The sequence below is a fragment of the Gorilla gorilla genome, chromosome 8 (genome assembly GCF_029281585.2).
Source record: "Gorilla gorilla gorilla isolate KB3781 chromosome 8, NHGRI_mGorGor1-v2.1_pri, whole genome shotgun sequence".
Lineage (NCBI taxonomy): Eukaryota > Metazoa > Chordata > Mammalia > Primates > Hominidae > Gorilla > Gorilla gorilla.
Genome location: NC_073232.2, coordinates 37,515,788 through 37,535,142, shown reverse-complemented (window position 1 = coordinate 37,535,142; position 19,355 = coordinate 37,515,788). Strand labels below are relative to the sequence as shown.

Below are 19,355 nucleotides of genomic sequence, written 5' to 3'. Positions count from 1 at the left end.
GATTGGATTTCAGTGATTGGTTTTAGACTAAGAGGACTGTCTCTGTTGTCCTTAAGGATTTAGGGGTGACTGTGTTCTCCCAAGAGGTGGATAAGATGACCTCTTTTGGGCTTTTCTATCCCTGTAATTTCCAGAGCTGCCAGCTCTCTGGGTCCCTGGGGTCACAAAGGGAGGAAGAATTTCGACACAGGGAAGGAGGTGGGAGGAAAGGGGAGAGGGGTTTGTGTTGGGGGAACAGACCCCAACCTCTGCAGCTGGGGCACGTACTGCCCAGATGAAGGAGGTTGGCGTGCCAAACCGCCCCAGTGGCTCTTGGAGCCTCTCTCGGGCTGCTCCCCCACTCATGTGCCACAGTTATTTTTAGCACTAGGATGTGCAGAACATGCTACAGAGAAACAGAGTGGAAAATCTGACACTCAGAGCCCTGCTTGGAGGGAGACACAGTTCTTCCAGCCGGGCGCCACTCACGTGTCTGATTTGCATCTTGCACGTTTCTCTGAGCAGCCCGACTACTTTGAATTCCAGCTGGCTCCCGGAGCTGACCCACAGCCTCCTGGACAGGGCCTGGGGTCCTTGCACTTGGCAGGTGGCGATGGCTCTGGTCAGGCTCCCCTTGCTTCTGCTGGCCATCAGAATTGTGACCTGCATACAAGCATGGGGCGCTACATAAAAAGCCCAGTGGTCATCTCCTGGGTGTCCCAGACATCATGTGGAGAAGACAGGGCAGGTCTTAGGATTGTTGTTGGGTAGGGGAGGAAACCCAGGCCCAGACAAGGCATCTAAGGACCTGAGGTCACACAGAGAGGGAATAACAGAGCTGGCCCTCAGGAGGGTCAGCCCCCTCTGTCCTTGGGGCATCCCACTGGGAATGCAATGTCTAGGAAGCCTAGAGTCGAAGTCCAAACCAGCTCAGGAGACAAGGAGGTTGTGTAGTGGATATTTAATTATAAATTACTTTATGTTTTTTCCCTTCTTATTACAAAAACAATGCATGCTCTTTGTAGAAAATTTAAAAATACAGATAAGCAAACAAGAAAATTAAAAACACCCATAATCCCAGCACTCAGAGATAAACCCTGTAAATATTTTGGTATGTTGCTGAATATACCACCAGGCTTTTCCTTTTTCTTCTGTAAAACATTTTCATTTATTTTTAATTACACATGTAATATAGGAACACATTTTTTGTTAGAAAAATTCAAACAATACAGATCAAGCTAAAGTCGCCTCTCTCCCTCCCCAACCGAGCTTCCCTTTTCTGCAGAGGTAATCACAGTTCTAATTTGATGTATATCGTTCCTGATCTTTTTTTAAGTGTACACACACATTCATATCATATAGAGATATGTGGTTTTATTTTTAGTGTGTTTGGATGGGCTTTTTTCCCAACAGAAATGGTAGCATATTACATGTGTTGTTCTACACTTTGATTTTGTCACCTAACTATTAGTCTTGGGGTCCTCTCAGTGTCAGTGTTTAGAGCTCTAACTCATTTGTTCTAACGGCTGGGTAGAATTCCCTTGCATGCATACATCAGAGTTTATTTAGGCATTCCCCTTGTGATAGACTTTTTGATTGCATCCACTGTGTGTGTGTGTGTGTGTGTGTGTGTGCGTGTGTGATTGCAACACTGCCTTTCAGTGCTCTCATATGTGCCTCCTTGGGTGAGAAAGCTTCTCAAGGGTCAAAGCTGAGATGAGAAATGGCTAGTTACTCTTGTTTTACGTGCATTAAGAAAATGGGAGCACCTTGGATCAACTGCCATAAGAATCTGCCTTCTCCACTTTTCTGTGCTAATATGAAGGCAGCTCTGACAGCATTTCCCAAACTGTGCTCAGGACAGCGCTGTGTACTGGGAGACCCTGATAGGTCCACCTAGGGAGATAAAAAATCAGGGCAGGTGTACGGTTGAATACATTCAATGTACAGTCGAATAGATTCACTGAAATGCTCTTGGAAATTCACCAGTGCCCATTAGTATGTCAAGAGGTGTCCTGAAGTAAAGAAACAAGTTTGTCTTCATTTAGCCTGGCTTTGGAGGGCTGCGGTGTAGGAAACAGATTGCAGCAGACAGCGGCAGTGCCCGACCCACATCCCCTTGGCCCTGCCACTCAGTGCTCTTCTGGTCCCAATTCCACCTGCTGGCACCTGTGCTTTGTGCCTGTGTCTGGTTTCTCTTGCTGCAGGAACCTGTGGGGCTGCCCTGTGGCAGGCTGAGCATGCAGGGGACCCGGTGTTGTCTGTGTTCCAGCCCCAGCAGCCCTCAACCAATGATTGAAGGGATTGGTGTAGAGAAGCCCCAGCTCCCTCACCTCTCGGGTGAGATAACTTTGAGGCAAGTGTTTTACATTGATCCCTGTGCTTCCCCAGAGGGATCAGGCTCCAGTTCCACTGTGGTAGCTGGCTTGAAAACATGCCCATTATTGGCTGCCCTCCTTCCTTGTCTCACTTCCCCACTCCTCCCCACTCATCTCTCCAAATTTGAATCTTCTTGCATTAGAGTCCTGGGTTTGCTCCGGAAAGAAGCTCAACTAAAACTGATCAGTGGTTACTTTTTAATGGCTCCATGTGAATGTCCTAAATATTTCTCTCAACAGATCCTGCATTGCTGGACATTGAAGTTGTTTCCTTTTTTTTCACTATTATAAACAATCTTGTGGTGGACATCCTTCTAGCTCAATGGCTGTGTACATTTTAAATTATTGCTTTAGAAACTATTCCTAGACATAAAGCCACTGGTTCAAAAGACATGCATCGTTGTAGGGCTTTGATAACTTTGTGGCATCTGCATTCTCCCCTTCTCATCTTGTTCTAATCTTGCCTTGCATTCCACAGAAGGTACAGAGGGGCCAACCTTGGATGCGCTCTGGAATGAGGCTCTCTCACAGGGACTGGGAAAGGCAGAATACAGGGAATACATGGCAGGATGCAGGGAGACAGGCGAGTATCCACCTGGAGTTCATAGGGAGGCTCTTAGAGCTTAGTGCTGATGGGTGCTTCTTCCCAGGTTCCTGTTCTAAACTCTTCCCATTCTACAAGGCTCCGTTGAAATCTTACCTCCTCCAAGAAGCTTCCCTTGACTTTTCCTGCCTTGTGGGCCTCATCTTGAGGCTGCACGTGATTTGGTACTAATTCTATACGGGTCATGACACATCCTGTGGGTGGTAACAGTCAATGTTAAGCACATGACAGATTTACACGTTTGGGGTTCAATAAATGCTTGAGGTAAGAAAGCCAGGGAACCCAGATTTGAATCTACCTTTGCTGCTATCCTTGGTGGGGACCTGTGGGTCTCCAGGCAAGGGCCCCGAGGTGGGCTTGAATGGGAATAAGCACAGTACCGGCCCACTCTTTCCCTTCTCAGCCTCTCATTTTGCCCCCTTTCCAGGAGTCTTTCAGCCAGGAGTCCCAGAGGCTTGGCTGTCTGCATTCAGCCCGGGGCTGCGAATATCAGTGCGCCTTTCTTTTTATCCTTCCAGGTGCAGGTTTCCGGAGACAAATATACCCTCCATTCCCAGCCCCTCGATCTGTCTAAACACAATTTGACATGCGTTGCTATTAGCTTAGCACCTTATCAAATAATGCGGCCTGATCGAGATAAAAGGTTTTACAACCCTTGCTGCCTTTGTTTCTGCCTGCATTCACCCGCCGAGACAGCTAATAATTACCACCAAAGACAAAGAGAAATCTATACGCTCAGCTTAGAGGTTCCCGTGTGCATGTTAAGCAGCAGCCAGAGGAGAGAGAGGTGGGAGGAGATGGCCCCAAATGCAGCCTGGGCTTTGCAGCCTGCTGGAGAGAGTGGCCGCCTGGTTGCTGGGTGACCCTGTAGTTTGGTGCTGTCTAACCCTGGAGGTGGAGAGAAAGGCGGAGGCTGTGCCCCAGAGCCCTGCCCTGGGGTGTCAAGGCCTGGATTGGCAGGCCAGGGTGGTGTGAAGGGAAAGGCAGGGATGCTGGCGTAGAGGGTTGCTGAGACCAGGGTTTCTGCCTGGGTCTGCTCCCAGGCTGCTCTGTGACCTTGGGTAGCTCCCTTGTTCCCTGTGGGCTTCAGTCTCTGTTTCCGTAGCCTCTGGCCTCTGTGATAGGGTGCCAAGGCAGTGTGGTGGGAGGGTGCCCGAGGCAGTGTGGTGGGAGGGTGCCCGAGGCAGTGTGATGGTGAGAGGTGAAGCCAGCTGGACTTCCTGGGTGGAGTGGGGACTTGGAGAACTTTTCTGTCTAGCTAGAGGATTGTAAACGCACCAATCAGCACTTTGTGTCTAGCTAAAAGATTGTAAATGCACCAATCAGCACTCTGTAAAAAATGCACCAATCAGCACTCTGTGTCTAGCTAAAAGATTGTAAATGCACCAATCAGCACTCTGTAAAAAATGCACCAATCAGCACTCTGTGTCTAGCTAAAGGATTGTAAATGCACCAATCAGCACTCTGTAAAATGGGCCAATCAGCACTCTGTAAGGTGGACCAATCAGCGCTCTGTAAAATGGACCAATCAGCAGGATGTGGGCAGGGACAAATAAGGGAATAAAAGTTGACCACCCCAACCATTAGCGGTAACTGGCTAGAGTCTCTTTCCAGCGTGTGGAAGCTTTGTTCTTTTGCTCTTCACAATGAATCTTTTTGCTGCTCTCTCTTTGGGTCTGTGCCACCTTTAAAAGCTGTAACACTCATCGCAAAGGTCTGTGGCTTCATTCTTGAAGTCAGCAAGACCAAGAAGCCACCAGAAGGAACCAACTGTGGACACAATGGGAGTCTGGAGACCTCACTTCGAGAGTCAGCTCAGCTGCTCAGGCAGTTGTATGTTGTTGTGGGCCTCCATTTCCCCATCTGGGAAATGAGGAGCTGGTTGGGATGATTACCGTGGGCATGTCAGGACTGTGCCCCAGGTGGTGGATGACGCAGCTGGCCTCTCCCTGGATGTCTATTCCATGACCATGCCTATGTGGGGTCTTGACTGGGTGCTGGGGAAGGAGAAGATGTACGTCTTCAACTGAGAACCTGTCCTAAAGAGGCAGTTTTCATTCCAGAACCAACAAAGACAGAGTGAAATGGGAGCTCAGTGGGGGAGGAATAATTGTGAATGCAGTCTCAGAAGGCTTCCTGGAGGAAGAAGGAATGAATGGTGCCAGGGTAGATGGGGTAGAGTGCCTGAATGGGGCTGTGTGCAGCAAGAGCAGTGATGAGGATTGTGAATAAAGTGGGCTGCAGGGGTTGTGAGTCTGTGATAGAACAGTCTGGATTGCAGCATCTGCTGGCACTGGCCACTCTCCAGGGGACACGGATTCCCATAGATCTCAGGACTGTTGGGGGCTGCCTGGATTCCCCTCTCCCCCTGCCCTGGCCTGCTGTGGGAGGGATAGAGCTAGTGTGCTCAAAAATGTTTAACGGTTCCCTGTAAACATCCCCATCACGATCGATTCCACAATACCAATGTGACATCACCAAATGCAGAGTTGGGAAGAGATGAGCACACTTGACTCTCACAAGTGGGTGTGAGCTGCCTCCAGCACACCGCAGGTTGGAGTCCAGTGTAAACCCAAGGAGTCAGGTCAGAGACCCACATGGTGTCAAGACTCAGAAGATAAAGAATGGAGTAGCACACATGCCACCTCCACTCCCACTTGTGCCTATGGCAGACATCACTAATCAATTGTGTCTCTGCTAAGCTCAGAATTCTTCTCATCTGAGTGCTCCAGGCAGTCGCTATCAATTGATCGCAGTTGGCATACAAAATGACAATTCTTTGCCATTGCAGATCTAGGCTAACCTCCACATTGTACACATGGGGGAAACTGAGGACCAGATAGGGAAGGAGACTCTCTTGAGGTCATCCAAACAGTTTGGGAAAGCTGAGGCTGGAAGGCCAGTGGCCCCCCTCACAAGCTGGCACTCCCCTGTCCTCCCACACTGTCTTTGCTGTTGACAGCAGCAGTAACAAGGGAAAGGAACCTTGTTCCTAAGAGAGGTGGCCTTGGGCCTGGGCTGAGCATCTTATCTTCCCTGAAGTTCCTACCTCGAAGACAGGGCTGAGTGCTGTCCTAACCACCAATTCTCATTACAAAGACATGTCTGCAGCAAATGGCCATTTTCCCTTTGTGCCCTTCCTTGGGGCATGTGTGTGTGTGTGTGTGTTTGCGTGTGTGTATGCAGATTTACACAGCCCTGCCCATAAGAATGGACATGTTTTTAATTCCCATAAGCTAGAGACAAACTTGGGGACCTTCCCAGAGAGCAATGGTCCCTCCAGAGCACCCCTGTTTGTCCCCCAGGTTTATCATCAGAGCAGGCACTGGCTCATGGTTTATCCTGCGATGGACTCTGGGCAAGTCTGCTCATGGCTGCGAAGCGTTGGGCCCACTCTGTTTCCGTCCCCTTTATTCTTTTCTTTTTCACTTTGCCACACTCAGATATCATCTCTCTGGCCAGCCCTCCCTGATCCCTGACCCCAGCCCTCTCCTCTGCTTCGAGCTTCCCTCTGGCTTTGTGCCATCACCTGGGGTTGTGGGATGATCTGCCTTCATGCCTGTCTCCCTCCTGGACTGGGCGTTCCCTGAAGGCAGGGCTGGGCTTCCTTTTAGCAGAGCCAGCCTGTGATCGTGGTTGAGTTTACCCCAGCAGCTCCCTTTGCCTCTCTCCAGAGTTGTCCTCTTACTGTGATTTGAATCCAGGATTCTTGGATCTGGAAAGAGACCTGGGGACCTTGTGGTCATTCTTGCATTGTTCCCTGTGTGTCCACCAGCTGGGGTTTTAGTTCTAAGCCACAGAAAAGGAGTGTGGCTGATGTAAGTAGACGGTTTAGTGAAAGGTTAGTGTGTACTCGCTGAATTGCTGGGAGCCCGAAGAACCAAGTTCAGGCAGGAGGCAGGGGGCCCGGATGGCAGGCAGGATCACAGCTGCAATTTTGCCACAAGGCTTTCTGGGAGGACACTGCCAGGCCAGGGCACTGGACAGTTTTGCAGCCTTGAGGCCATGTGGCCTTTGGAAACAGGATGTTTGTGCAGCTGCTGCAGCCATCACAAGAATGGAACCTCTTTTACCTGCGTGTCCTCAACTCAGATTCAAAATTGCCTGGCAGCTGCCTCTGACCTGTGGAGCCAGGTCACCCGCCACACCATAGCTGCCAGGGGCTAGTGGGCAACTGAGGCTTAGCCCCGCCATGAGTCCCTGAGAGGATGCATGGGACACACCTCGCCATCGCCCCCACTGTGGGGTGAGGGAGTCCAGGCAGGCACTTAGCAGTTCCTGTCTCTCGCTTGCTAAAGGCTGTTCCTGGGGTGTGTCAACTTCCTGGCACTCTGCTGTGCCATGCACACAGGGCAGAGGTGATGTATTCCTCCAAAGTCTCCCCAGGAACATGAGGGGTTTCAGGGGAGTGGAGGGACTGAGGATGGACCCTGAGGCTCTGCCGCCCCTACCCCCAGCTTCAGCTTGGGTTCTGCTATGTTTACTGCACTTCTACGTGGGGGTTTGTGGAGACCGATCTCATATTATACTAAACGTCGACACCCATTTGGTCCAACACTGAGGTGTTTGGAGGCCCTAATAGGGGTTCAAGGTCACAGTGAGTGAGCGAGTGGCTGTGGTGCATGAACCCAGGTCCCCTGATGCCCCACGCTGGCCCCTCTGGCAGCACCTCAGCCTCTTACACCAGAGCCCACACCCCTCATTGTCGGGAGGGCCTTCAGTGGCTGGGCTTATTTGGAGATGGGACTTGGAGCTGGATTGTCCCTGTGCAGGGTTCACACACCCACAGACAGTTAGCTCTGGGAGAGGTCTTAGAGACCCCTGGCCCTGTCCTTACTTATGCAGAGAGAAGGCAGAACCTCCTTGCCCAGCACCCCTCAGGGGACTTCTGGAAGATATTTGGCGAGGTGTTCATGGCTCACCTCCCTGCAGAGGAGAGATCATTATCAGTGCTGCCTGGCCGCCAGCAGCCCCACAAGGAAATAGGCATGTCTGGTCGTGGGAGTCACCTAACCCATGGCTGGTCATTGGAGGCTTATAGGCAGGGCTCCGGGAATGCCATCTTGCAGGGGAAGAGTGGGCAGGTAGCTGGGCATCTACCCCTGGGCTGAGGCAGGAGGCAGCCAGCTTCAGCTTACGGTGAGTGTCACCCTTCATGGCTGGGGCAAGGAGATGGAATGGGTTTGGCTCATCTGTCTCTGCTTCCTCCATAGCACAAGGCTGGGCCAACGTGCTGTGTGTGGACACGTCCATGTGTGCAGGATGGAACGAGTTGCCCTCCCTATCATCCTGTGACCTTGCTCATGATACTTAGCTTCTCTGAGCCTTGATTTCTTCATCTGTAAGACCATGGTGACCTTATTGGATTGTTGTGAAGTTTAGGTGAGAAAGGCGTGAAAGTGCTTAGCCTGGAGGCTGGCACAGAGTAAAGTTCAATACACACTAGATAGTAATATTATGACCTCCTAATTTGTAAGCTAGGGAGGCAGTGCCTGCCTTGCAGGGTTGGCTGGAGGATTAAATGAGATGGTCTACATAAATGCTGAGCACAGGTTTTGGCTCATAGTACAGCTGGCTGGTCATGCATGTTAACATCACAAGGGGAAGGTTCTGCCAGTGGAGTGTGTGAGACATGGGCTCCTGGATGCCACTTTCTTGATGTACGCTTGAGACTTATACAGACCCCTTTAATTTTAAATTCTGTTTTGTGGCTTATCTCAATAAGGTGTATCAATTAAGATACTTCCAGCTGCAAGCTGCATGTAACGGAAAAACCGAGTTGGAATGACTTAAATAAAAAGGAGGTTTAATTTTGCACGTTACAAGAACAGTAGAGTGATAGTAAAGTTTAGTGATTAAGGCAGAGCTTAGAGCTCAAAGCCAGACTGCCTAAGGTGAAATCATTGCTAGCTGTATCACCTTGGGCCAGTTAATTAACCTCTCTGGGCCTCAGTTTTCACATCTGTAAATGGGACTAGCAATAGTACCTTGCTCACTTGGCTCTGGTGAGGATTAAATGGGTTGCCAAATGCAAAATGCTTAGAACAGTGCCTGGCACATGGGAAATGCTATGTTAGTGTTGGCTGTCTATTTATACCAGAGTTGGGATTGTTCCAAGGCTCATCAATTTTGGGGTTCAGTGATATAAACAAGGTATCGATTTTTTTTCCATTGTCTACTTTGCCACTGTCAATGTGTTGATTTTGTCCTCAGTTTTATGCCTTCCTTATTCAAGAAAATTGCAGCTGAACCAAGCATCACTGTCCAGAGCCAGAAGACAGAATATCTCTTCTTTTTGGGGAGAGAAAAACTTTCTCCAATGGTGTTCTTGACACCTCATTGGCTGGAAAGGGGTCAAATGCCTAGGTTAACTACTTGGGGGAGAAGAGAATGGAATTACTGTGATTGCCTGAGTCTGGCTGAGCTTCATCCTCCTGAAACCACTCATACTTGGACTAACTTGGAGGTCTGCAGTGAGGAAGAGGGGGGGTGGGATGGTGAATCATCTAGTAATGTCTGACTCAGGGTAATGGGGTGTGGAGACACAGCCACATAGCAAAGAATCTGCTATCATACCAGGCTCTGCTCTGCAGGGCCTGATACAAGTTTTTGGCTAGTCCTGAAAGCCTCTCTGGTCTGGTGCTGGCTGCCATCTAGTCTGCGAAAGGTGGCTCAGATGGAGGCCTGGGTAAGAGCGTCCAGGAGCTGAACTAAGTCCTTGTCTATGGTGGTGCACATGAATAACAACTTCTGTTTATTCAAACTGACTTTCTCCCACTATGATCTAGGAGGCAGGTATTATTTTTATCTTCATTTGAAGACGAGAGAGCTGAGGCAGGGGGAGAGTAAGTGATGTGCTTTGGCATATACTATTGGTGCCCCACCCACAACCCTTTGGTCCTTCTTGGAGGTCACCTGTAGCCATGGTGGACAGTGGCTGACTTGCTTGTGTGCAAGGTGGCCTGGGCGTGCCGGGAAGTTAATGCCCAGAGTGACAACCCTCAGGAAGTGGGGCAGGGGAGTTGATGGATAAACACCCCAGCTTCCTCACCGTTAGGGGACAATTCCTAGCTGTGTTCGGCAGTCTCTTGAGGTGTGTGTAGCAGTAACCTGCTCACAAGTGCATATTAGTGTGGCTTTTCTGTCTTCCTTGCCTGATTTTCATTTCTTCTCATCTGGACTTCCCGGGATCACTTCACCCAAATCCTGGGCTCAGGGGCTGCTTCTGGTATAACCCAAACTAAGGCCCTTGTCCAAGATTGCAGGGTTAGCAAGAGATGGCGCAGGGATACACACCAGGCCAGCCAAACTTGAGCCTGAGCTCATGACCAGCAAGCCACTCCTCTTGTCATTGGAAGAACTGTGAAAGAAACAGGAGAGCCCCAACCTCAAACCCCAAACCCCACTCGACTTCAGCCAGACCAGTGCTCATGGTGGTAGCGAGCTGCCTGTACAGTAACCAAGCCCAGTGTTTCCTGCGGTGAGGGCCTGCTGGGCTCCGACAGCCAGTGGTAGTGGCTCATAAACTGCCTGATGGGATGGGACCAGTGACCCGTGAACTGAATCTGAGGAACAATCCGGCCTTCCCCAGCCGGCTGCAAAGGAGCGATTACGGACCATCCAGGAAATAATACATTTCATGGAAAAGACCGTAATTACGGAGTATTGAGTAAATAATATGTGCTTTTTAAAAGTCTGCAATTATGTATTTATCCTATCTGTAATTAGGGAATTTTTAAAGGGCGCATTATAGGTAATTTAAAAATAAAATAATGACACCACTCAAAACAAACAGTCCCAAACAAAGACAATTCAGGCCACCCCAAACTTGGTTCAGTGGTGATTTCAGGGGTAACTGCTGTCCTGGGCTTCTGGGGAAATCAGATGGTCCATGATTGTCCTGGGTGGGTGAGGTCAGCTTGACCCCAATCTTGGCTTGATGTCTAGAAGTTCCTCCGTGCTAACATTCTCTCTTTGACTAGCCTCAATCCTCAGAAATCTCTTCCTCTGGTGACAGCCAAGTGACTACCGCGTGTTGGCAGCATTTCTCATTCTTATTCTTGTAGAAACTTTAAGGCTGCACTGTCTGATGCAGTAGCCATGAGACACATGTGGCTATTTAAATTTAAATGAATAAAAACTTAAAAAATTTAAACACTCAGTTCTTTAGTTGCACTAGATGCATTTCAGGTACTCAGTAGCTACACATGTGTCAGACAGTACAGGCATGGGATATTTCCATCACTGCAGAATGTTCCAGTGGACGGTGTTGCTTTAGAATCTACAGCTCACGTATGTAGTAGATTGCTTACGTAGTGTAGACCTGGTCTTGAACAAATGCAGTGAAAGAAAGCTTGCTCTTTTTTCTGAAGTTTCTTCCCCACTGGAGAGACCCAACGTTACTTTTCCCTTCTTTTACACGTACTGTTTTATACTGACTTCCCTTAACGAGCGGGGAGGCTTGTCTCATTCATCTTCATGACACCCCATCCCAAGCCAGGATCTAGAATATGTATGTTGGTAGAGAAGCACTGGCTCAAAACTTTTGTGAACACTTTTCTCCATTCCTCATCTTGTTGTTTTGCAGCTCAATGTCCACCTCTGTCTTATCGCTCTTAGGCACATCAATGACAAACTCTTGGCCAAGGTCATACTGGCATGCTGGAGGTGATGCAGGTGATGATGGTGACAGTTATGATGGCAGTGGTGGTGGAATTGGAGGTCATGATGGGCAGGGTGGTGCTAGAAATGATTAGGGTGGTGGTAGAGGTAGTGGTGAAGGTGATGTTGGTGATGGTGTTAACAAAGGTTGGGCCATGATTGTATCGACATGGTGGAAGTAGCTGAGGTGTTGACAATGGAGGTGATGAGGGTGGTGGTAATGGAAGTGAGACCTTCTATGTGTAAGGCCCAGTGGACACTGGAGTGGAAAGCCAATGCTTGTGGAATGAGGGGATGGATGGGTAGGGCATGTCCTGAGTCTCTGGCTGGCCAGCTGTGAGTCGCAGCCCCAAGCCATTCCTTCTGAGCTTCAGGCTCCTTTTCTGTAAAATTCATGAGCGGACATTTAATTTTTTAATTAAAAACTCTGATTTTTTTAAATAGTGGATATATTTACATATTTGAAAATAAAAATAAAATGAGAGGATTGTCGAGTGAAATGCTCCTTCTGCCCCATCTGTCCATTCCCTCCCTCTTAGCTAGACACTGCTATCAATTTCCTACATCCTGAAGAGTTTCTTTTGAATGTGTTTACTTTAAAGCAAACACATATGTTCGTTTCCTTCCTTTTGCACCAGTGATAGCATAGTGAACACGCTGCTTTGTGCTTTGCTTTTTAAGTGGTGTTTTAAGCTATAAGATACCTGTGTGATATGTGAAATAGTCTCTCTTTTTGAAAGATGTACACCCCAAATTCATAAGGTCTTTGAGAACAGTGACTGTGCTCCCTTCTTCTTAGCTGACCTCAGGCCATGCCCATGGCTGGGAATGGCACGGCGGAGCACAGACTTCTGGAGTCAGTAGAGTCACATTCTTGGTAAGCTTGGAGACCTCTGCTTTCATAGCTGCAAAATGGGGACAATAATAGTCCCTGCCTCAAAGAGTTGTGGTTGACATGAGTTGATTGGAGTGCTGAGTCTGCAGCCCTCTGCTTAGTGTCTGGCACAGAGTAGGTGCTCAATAAATGGTAGAAGTGGTGACTCCCTGAGGTGAGTGTCATCAGTGTGTCTGTGAAGGGGTGGGCTGCGGGGCTGGCTCAGAGGATCTGACATCTCCCCTCTAGCTGGTGGGGCTGGCAGGATGAGGTTCTTCTTTACAGTATACCTGGGATCTCATATCTCCTCATGTGTGTTCCATCAGAGAGAAGCTATTCCTGCCCGAGCAGCGGCGTGATAGCTGGAAGGAACCTGTTGGGTTGGATCAGAATCCTGAGACAGGTTGTCATGGCTGAGGCTTTGTGAAGGCAGAGTGGGTCACTCCTCAGCATGCCTGCTCCTGCCCCTATTTCAGAGGAGCCATTAGGGAGGGTTAAGAACCTCTTGCCACTGTCATTTGGCTATACTTAAACAAGTACACTGAAGCCCCTCAGAGCCCACCAAAGCTGCTTTCTGTGCTGGGAGAAGGAGGAGGAGAGGATCCAAGGCCCAAGTGCTTTCTCGCTGTCCTTGGATGCCTCTGGCAAGAGAGAGTGGCGGCCCAGATGGGATGTGCCGAGGCAGACCCTCCTGCAGCTCATCACCTCTTGCCACTGCCTCTGTAGCAAGCCCTCCCTGCTCCTCCTGCTCCCAGACCTGTCCCCTTGAATCTGTCTTCATCTCTGTCCCTGGAATCATTGACTTGCAGGTCAACATGGATTGTCTCTCTCCTGGGCTGACCCAGTGCGTGGCTGGCCCCGTCTGCATAGTCAGGTTCTCCTACCTTAGCCTGTATTCAAGACTTCCTGTGATGTGGGCTTCAGTGTCTGGCCTGATTCCCCTCTGCCACCTCCCGATGGGCTGGGTTGCTTCCTCCACCCACAAATTGCCAGCTTGGGCAGGACTGGGAACCAAACAGACGCAACATCCAGCGCCTCTTACCCTCTGACTATTTAGGCAGAACTTGCCATCATTTACTCCCAGAGCTGGTCTCGCCTCTTTCAGCTGGCCTTCTGTCCACCTCTCCCTCCTCCGAGCTCCTCCTCATCACTGGGCTCTGAGCCCCAGGTGGTCTGCTGTGGGTTATTTCCATGGGTGCCACTTTCCTCAGAAGAAAGAGTATAATGTGCTAGTTAAGAATATGGACTTCATTTTCACACTGTCTGGGTTCAGATCTCTTCCTGGCTGTGGCAAGCACTTCACCTCTGAGTCTTAGTTTCCTCACTTGCCAACAGGAGTAATTGTTCCTACCGCATGGGTGCTGATTGAATGAAAGGATGCAGGTGAATTACTTAGCACAGAATTGGACATCACGTAAACAGTTGCTACATGTTAGCTGTTAGTATTAGACCACTGGGCTCTGATTTCTAACACAGGAAGAAATAGCCTGACCTTCACCCCACTCATCCCTGTAGGACAGAGGCTGGCCTGGTGGGGGCACTCAGAAGGGGTATCCACAGTTCATTTTGGGACTACAGGAAAGATCCAATCTTTTCACTCTCTTTGCTTCAGGCTCCCCCTAGCCCCATCCTAGTCCACACCCCTAAAGGGATTCCCAGAATTTCGGAACCCTGATCAACATAAACCCTGGGCCCCTCAGGCAGGTGCCAGCCAGGAGTAGTGGATTTACAAGGTAAGGACGTATAAGATGTGACAGGCCTGGAATTAGCAATGCAATTCCTCTGTCATTTTTATCATTGGCCCCTGCAGGGAGGAGCTGATTAAATGGATATTCAACTCTTTGCATTAATGTGCATCCAGCTTCAATTTGCATTTCATTAGCCGCACAAAAAGCATAATTTTATTATTTGCCGTTGGAAAGCAGATCTCTGCTAACAAGCAGCTACATGCTGTTCCTGAAATATAGTGTGACTGACTCGCTCCGCTGTCTGGCTCACCCTGCTATCTTCTTCCCCCTCTGCAGACTTCCGGCGCTCTGGTGAAGGTGGTACATGGCAGATTTGGCTTTATCATGGCGGGCTGTGTTCTCATTCCAGCCCTGGTCCCGCAGAGGGCTCTGTATTTCTCATGTACCTGGGGAGGCAGGATTGACAGCTGCCATCTTCCTGGCCAGTCATTGTCATCACCACTAGTAACATTACCACTATCAAAACAGTATTTCCACCTTCATAATACTACCTTCACCATACTCACATTGCAATTATTATCATTATTATTACATCAGTATCGTCATCACCTCCACCATCACCATCATTATCATTTCCATTACCACCACCCTTCTCACCTCCCTCATCATCACCTCCACTACTTCTATCATGCTGATACATCCACAACCAATATTAACACATCACCATCATCACCTCCACCGTCACCACTCTAATCACCTCCACCATCACTCTGACCATCGCTATCACCAATTCCACCCCCACTGCCATCATATCTATTACCATGATCACTTCTATCACCTCCACTGTGCTAATATCTTGCCCACAGCTGTTATCACCATCACCATCATCACCTCCACTGCTACTTCCACCACCACCACTATCATCACCTCTACCACCACTACCACCACAGTCTCCACTACCATGACTAACTCCACTCAGCCAAACTAACACCATGTTCACCACCATCACCCTCCTCCCACTACCTCCACATCCCAGTACTTTCACTGGTATCTCCACACTAATCTAATCACTGTCTCTCTCAACACCCTCAGAACTATCACTGCCACCCTCACTACCACTATGATCACCACCCTCTCTGCCACCAACACCACTGTCTCCACATCTTCCATGTCAGTGAGGACCTTGACCATCACAGCATCCACACTGTGTCTTTGACATTACTTTTAAAAATCTGAAAGCACCAGCATTGAAAATTTTCATTGCTGTCAGAGTCCATGGATCTGTAGTCCCTACGTGGGAGTGTTGCAATAAGCAGAGTGACTGGAGCCCTTGAGGGGAGCAGGGTCCAGGTGACCAGTGCCAAGGGATCTGGAGAGTGAAGCAGAGGGACAGTACAGTAAAATCACTGGTGGGAGCATGAATTTGGAGGCAGATGGAATTGATCTCTGATGCACCATGGGACCTTGAATGAGCCACTTTTCTGAGCCCTAGTTTCCTATCAGTCAAGTGGGACTAATAATACCCCTTCATTGAGTTGAATATTAATTAAATGACAACATGTGTTCTGAGGATCTGCAGAGTGAAAGCTGCCAGTTCTCTGCCCTGATGCCCTCAGATCCTCTTGGATGTCCTTTATGAGCTCCATGCATCCCTGCCCCAGCTCTTGCATGCTTCTCTCCTAACAGCTTGCAGTTGCAACCTTCTTGAGACACCTGCAGGCTATTGCAGTTGCTTTGCTCAAAGGTACTGAGAGCCAGAAGTGTCCCAGAGAGGCCTGCAGACAATGATCAGGAGGCAGGAGTATGAAAGCCCAGCTCTTTTCTTTCAAGGCGGGCAAACTCAGAGATGGAATTTACACTGTAGAGCTCCCTGCAGGATCAGGCCTTGGCGGGGACTTCACCTGTAATTGTATCATTGCGTGGCTTCTTCCCTTCCCTGTCTTGTTTTCCCCACTCCCTTTCTGGGTTCTCCCAGGAGCAATTTCATAATGCTTGCATGTGAATTTTCATGTCAGGTCTGCCTGTGACATGACGCATAGCAGGATTTCAATTCACCATGGTTCCCTCCTCCTCTTCTCACGTTCATCAAGTACATTAGCTAATAGAGGGCTGTCACACATATTGTTCATTGGAAGTGTAAGCTAACCCTGGCAGTTTCTTAGAGTGGGAATTATTACGCCCATTCTGCAGGTGCACAACTGAGACCCATGTGAAAGATCACGGAGTTAGTAGGTGGAAAAGGTGAGGTGTAAATCATGTCTTCTGTATTCAAGTCCAGCCTTCTTCCTGCAGTACCAGCCTGCAGAATTCTCTGAGCTCAGGGCTGGCTTAAGCCTGGGCCGGCATGTATAGATGAGATATGATTCTGGATCAGTTGCCAGGCAGAGAGCTCAGACTCCAATCTTCTTTCTCCCTTGCCTTGAGCACCACCTTCCCACCCCTGTACCTAGAGCACAGCTGAATCATACCACAATGGGATCATCTGGAAAAAGCAATGATGTGACTGGTTTAAAAGGAAGACCATGCGGTGAAGGAGACCCTGTCCCCTGCTCACATGCTGTGTGACCTTGGGCAAATTCTGAAATCTCTCTGAGCCCTGGTTTCCTTATTTAGTCTTTCCAGCCACCAGGTGGGGCACGGGCTGTTATCCTCCTAATTTTAGAGCTGGCTGAGAGCAGTAATAGATGTTCCGGGAAGGGGAGGCTCAAGCAGAACAGAGAACAAATGCTCTTGTCCTCTTCTCCCAGTGCAAGAATCCCCTGAGCTGCATTTCTGACAATGTACATCTGGCTATGCCAGCGACCTTGCGCTCTTGCAAGAGGCCCTTTCTGGCTCAGGCTACCAGCATTCTTCCCAGAGAGCCCACTGGCCTTCCACTGGGTCTGGTGGGATTCCTGGAGGTTGTTCAGATGACCATGCCTTTCAGGGATTTGAGGACAGCTTCCTGTGCCCTGAAGTCTGTTCTTTCTTAGCCCCAATAAGGGAGCATAAAGTAGCTGCTTACACATTCCTTTCATCCCCAGATCATTCTCCTCTGGGCCTCTGCTCACAGACCTTCCATCAAGAAATTCACTACAGTGTGTTGGAACAGTCTATGTACCTGACTACCCCACAAGGTATGCTCCTTAAGGACAGAGATCTCATCTTAGTCTTTAAATCTCCACAGCCCAGCCCTGAATCTGGCTCAGTGGAAGTCCTCAAATGCAACAGAGTAAAGTGGACTTTGAAGTCAGGAAGACTTGCATTAAAATCCCAGCTTTACTGCTAGTTAGCTGTGGGGTCTTAGGCTGTTTTTTTTTGTTTTGTTTTGTTTTGTTTTTTTTTGTTTTTGCTTCTTTAAGCTTCAGTTTCCTCATCTGTGAAATGGTCTGATAGTATCGCTTATTTCACAGGGCTGTTGTAAGGATCAAATGGCATCATGAATGGAGGGTACCAAGTCCTGCACCCAGCCTGCAGTGACTAGCACCTGCTCCCTGCTGAACATGGTGGCTGGGGCTGGACATGGTCCTTGGGGGTGTGATCTGAGCAGCCTGCAGCATTCTGGGCCTTTCAACTGCTGCATCCTGGTACCAGTCTCATGCTTCCTGGTACCCTACAGATGGCTGTCTCCTGGTGGAGTCACCAGGTTGGAGGGGTCCTCAGAATGCCAACAGAACAGAGCAGCCCTGAGCTCCGGCACCTGTCACTGTGGCTTGACTGAATACATATCTCCAGACCAAGGCAAGCATCTCTGGCGGAACCCACTGTGGAGATCCTAAATTGGCACCCCATAGAGTGAGCTGTCTGATTCTACAAAGGCAGTATTTCTAGGTTTCAAAGGAACTGAATAATTTAAAATGCACAAGACAAAAAGTGGGATTAAGGTGATCTGATAGGCTCTCCAGGCTGGGGTATCAATTATACTCTCAACTCGTAAAGCCTTATTTGTGAGATTCGGAATTTATTATCTGTCTGAAGCACTAATTACCAGGTTTCTCTCTTTTAATTTTACAGGTCTCTTCTCAGATTTATTTTTCTCTTTTTTTCCTCCCACTGGGGACAAATAGCTTCCATTCCTGAAGGGAAGTTGCCTGCTTGGAGACGGACAGAGGAAGATATTTGGGTTCAGCTTATCCCCTCTGGGCACTTTGGGGGAAGCAGCATGGGTTGGGGCAGGAGAACTCTAATGTGTATGTGTTAATAAACTTACTGTTTTCTAAAATTTTGTCAAAGGTATGCATGTTTATAGTTTGAAGAGGTGAAGAGTTCCATGTGGCCTACTGTATTTTTCCTTCCTTGTATAGCTTTTATTTTCCTAGGAGCTAATAACTATCTTGTTCTTTTGTTTGCTTGCCTTTCTCTGTACTTATCGCTAATTCAACTCCAGAGTCTTTACTGATTGCCTATTCCAATATTTTCACCCACATCAGGTGCTCTATCAATTTCATTGTCCTGAAGAGTTTCCCTGACAGCCTTCTGACCTGGTGCCCTCAGAACAGGCAGCATTCTGTGCCCGGGTCTCGTCTCATCCTGGGATCTCCCTTTATCAACTTCCTAGGGATGCCCTTCCCTCCTCTCCTGTGTCAGAGTTTCCTGCCTGTTCAGTCTCCATCTATTTTGGTTTACAACTTTGTTTTGTTAGAGCACATCCTCTAATGGCTTCTCAGGAAGAATCCATGGGAGACAAAAATTTTGCCTTTCTGGAAATCATACTTGATTATTTGGTTGGATATAAAATTCAGGAATGAGTTTTTTCTTTTGAAAATGAACTTTTCACCATTATCATTTTGTTTCCAGTGATGTAAGTAAGTCAATGCCATTCTGCTTCCTAAGTCTCTTATATATTACCTGTTTTTTCCCTTTCTTATTAGGAAGCTTGTGAGCTCTTCTCATTGTTGCCAGAGATCTGAAAGTTAATCTTGCTGTGCTGTGGTGAAAACTTATATTTATCCATTGTATTGAATACTTGATGGAACTTTGAGTCTAGAAACTCATGCTTTTCAGTTTTGGGAAATTTTCCTAAATTATTTCTTGGATGACTTTCTTTCCTCTGTTTTTTTTTTTTTTTTTTTTTTTTTTTGCTTTTATCTCTCTGAGAACTTCTATAGTTTATGTATTAGAATTCCTGGATTGATCTTCTAATTTTATCTTTTTTTCTTAATTTTTTCCCTTTGAATTTTTGCACTCTTTTT

At 48.3% G+C, this 19,355-nt stretch overlaps 1 long non-coding RNA gene across 3 annotated transcripts in view; it reads left to right on the top strand.

The window, feature by feature from the left end:
- The window catches only part of LOC109028494 (uncharacterized), a 151,986-nt gene that overhangs the window by 36,571 nt on the left and 96,060 nt on the right, over positions 1 to 19,355 (top strand). For 2 of the 3 annotated variants that reach the window (XR_008669125.2, XR_002007503.3), the window contains 2 exons: positions 17,208 to 17,300; positions 17,577 to 18,385. The exons of the other annotated variant lie outside the window; for it this stretch is intronic. This is a non-coding gene — a long non-coding RNA (uncharacterized lncRNA). Of the gene's footprint in view, positions 1 to 17,207; positions 17,301 to 17,576; positions 18,386 to 19,355 lie in introns of those variants that run through there. 3 annotated transcript variants of the gene reach the window in all.